At 40.7% G+C, this 3,063-nt stretch overlaps 1 long non-coding RNA gene across 1 annotated transcript in view; it reads right to left on the reverse strand.

Moving 5' to 3' along the window:
* Positions 1–2,268, reverse strand: part of LOC118767185 — a 21,180-nt gene extending 18,912 nt beyond the window's left edge. Inside the window, exon 1 of the long non-coding RNA XR_005003089.1 lies at positions 2,113–2,268. This is a non-coding gene — a long non-coding RNA (uncharacterized LOC118767185). The remainder of the gene's footprint in view (positions 1–2,112) is intronic.
* Positions 2,269–3,063: the final 795 nt, after the last annotated feature.

The raw sequence follows: 3,063 nt of genomic DNA on the forward strand, positions 1-3,063 counted from the left end.
GTGTGTGTGCGTATACGTGTTTATGTAGAAGTATGTGTGTGTTCACGTACAAGGATGTAGAATTGTGTAATGAATGTGTATCAAGGCTGTCTAATGCTTGTTGAATGTATTTGGCTGCCTCTCTCTCGTTCCCACTGTGTGTGCACGCGTGTGAGTTTGTATGAGTAGGTGTATGTATATGTTATATTATATAAGGCTGAGAGCAGAATACTTAACGTCATTTCGTCCGTCTTTCCGAGTTCAGATTCCGCCGAGGTCGACTTCGTCTTTCATCCTTTTGGCGGGGTCGGTAAAATAAGTACCATTTGCACACTCCGTCGAAATTGCTGCATTTGTGACAAAAATTTAAAACCTATATGTGTGATTGTGTGCGTTGTGTGTGTGTGCGTATGTGTAGTGCATATGTATGCATATATAAAGCCAAACATGTACATGCAGGAAATCGGATGCAGTTGTATGTGCATACACAAGTGTATGTACTTGTAAGTGTGAATGTGAATGTCCACAACATCATGCGTGTATCCTACTTCTGTGTCTGGGCGCACGTAGGTATACGTGCGTGTATTTGGGAGGACTGTTATGTGTTTGGTTATTGTAGAGTGCATGCGTGTTGGGCTGTTATTACGTAAGTGTGTGGAAGGTTGTCGTCGTCATTGTCATGATTAGATAAGTGTGACGAGGCGGGAAAGACATGTGTGTTCGGCGCCCAGGGATCGAGCGGGGAAGAAGTGTAGAGGCGGAGAACAATATAAAATCAAGGAATATTGCAGGAATATTTCACAGAAAGTTTAGTAGGAATGGCGGCAGGACGACTTGGTGACAGGACGGTAGCACGGTATGCCAGTGACGGTAGGACGGTAAGGTGCTTGTCTAGCAGGCAGGACAGTAAAGTGGCAGGGTAACGGGCTAGCTGTGTTAAAAGACAATAGTGGGGGGTAGAAGTGCAGAGTGTATGAGAAAGAGAGAGAACTAGAGTGTGTAAGAGAAAGACAGAGAAAAAACAAGGCAAAGGCGGAGTTGACTCGCATTTCAATGAACAACGAGGTGAGACAAAAAACGCTCGGGGAATTGGTGGCGTCGTTGTTATTGTTGTTGTTGTTGTCAGTGAAATCATTGGATCGCAAGTGAAATGGGAAGGTGATTGTATAGAAGGAAATGAGAGAGAGAGAGAGAGAGAGAGAGCTGAAATAAGAGCAGTGAGTGAAGTTTTCAGGAGAGGGAAATGGGTCAAAAGGAGATGTGGTAAAGAGTGAAATCTTTCGAAGCGAGGACATGAGATGTCAGTACATACATATAATATATATATATATATATATATATATATATATATATATATAACAATAATATTAAGGAATGGCTTTTAATAGCCATTCAACTCACTAAATGAGCAGCTAAACTCAAACTATATATATATTTATATATATATATATAGAAAGAGAGTGAGAGAGAGAGAGCGTGTGTATGTGTGTCTGCGTGTGTATCTGTGTGTATGTGTGTGTGTGCGTGCACGATGTTTGTATGTGTAACAAAGAAAGGGAGGAATACTGAGATAAAGGTATAGAAAGATAAAAATGAAGAGGGAGAGAGACAGAGACAGAGAGAGTGACTAACAGACAGATAGAATAAACACCAGAAGAGATTGGGACACACAGACACACATACACAGTCACAGAGTCTGTGAGATGCAGTGTAGACTTTATTAGAGATTGAAGGCCGGTGACAGAAAAAGTGTAGAAAGACTGAGAGAACATGAGGGGAAGAAAGGGGTGAAATGGGAAGCGTTGGCGAATGGAGAGACATAATGGAACATAAACTGTGAGATGAGAGAAAAATTTTGATGAGACGAAAGAGAGAGAAAGTGAGTGGTAGAGAAATGCTGTAAACAGAAGGCAGTGTGAAAGTAAATAAGAGAGAAAAAAAGAGAGAAATACTAACTGAGCGAAAGATTAAGTGTGGCAGAAATTTCATATATATGGTTGCTGTGGAGTAAAGATTGTTTGCCAACATAACATGGCAGACCTGGTTTAGGACGAATGTAGCTGTAATTTAGCCTCAGGAGACATCGTCTCTAGCTGGTTATGCAACACGCTCTGTGTCCTTATATTTTAGAACAAGGACACAGCTCGTGTCGTATAACCAGCTGCAGACGATTTCTCCTGGAGCTAAATTACAGCAACATTCGTCCTAAACCAGGACTGCCATGTTATGTTGGCAAACAATCTTTTCTCCAAAGTAATGTAGCTGAATATCTCTCTTTGTGAGATTTAAAAATAGTAATTTCCTAATAAGGTTGTTATGTCTGGGATGTTCCACACAAGGCAATGCTAGTAGTCTATGTAGGATTATATTATTTTATCTCTCTTGTCTTTATACAAGAAGGTAAAGAGTGAAATGAACTAACGGAGGCTATCATTTCTTGCAAGTGGAGTGACCGACTTAAAATTGGCGTTCGTTATCAGATCAAAGAATCGATGATAACCGTTTCATCGCAACCTTCTTTCCGTCGTGATCTTGTCACTTTGTTAATGCGCAGATATATCTAAACAGCTATTTCCGACGATTATTGTGCGAAGATGGTTGGAAAAGATTTGAAATGCATAGATTTCAAGGAAATTTGGCTGTTGTTTCTAGGTAGTCAATTAATTACCAGAGTACTGCACTCTAGTGGCTGGAGGGAAGGGACATGAGGAGCAGATGAATGGTAGAAGATGACAGGAAAGGTGTGAATAAGGTTGAACAAAGCTGCATGAGTGTGCATCGCGCAGAATTACACATGTACTTGGGTGCATATGTACTTGGGTGCATATGTACTTGGGTGCATCCATGAATCTACACACCCACCCTCCAGACACACACACGCATATATACAAACACACACACACATACGCCCACAAACGCTCATGTATCACATAGTGAAAGAGAGCACAAATTCGCATAATATACGTGTGTTTGTATGTGTGTGTGTGTGTGTGTGTGTGTGTGTGTGTGTGCATGCGCACAAATATATATGTAAGATCATTTATACACTTACGTATACATAAGATGATATACGTACATACATTT

Source organism: Octopus sinensis, linkage group LG19 (assembly GCF_006345805.1).
Source record: "Octopus sinensis linkage group LG19, ASM634580v1, whole genome shotgun sequence".
In the NCBI taxonomy this organism is placed as follows: domain Eukaryota; kingdom Metazoa; phylum Mollusca; class Cephalopoda; order Octopoda; family Octopodidae; genus Octopus; species Octopus sinensis.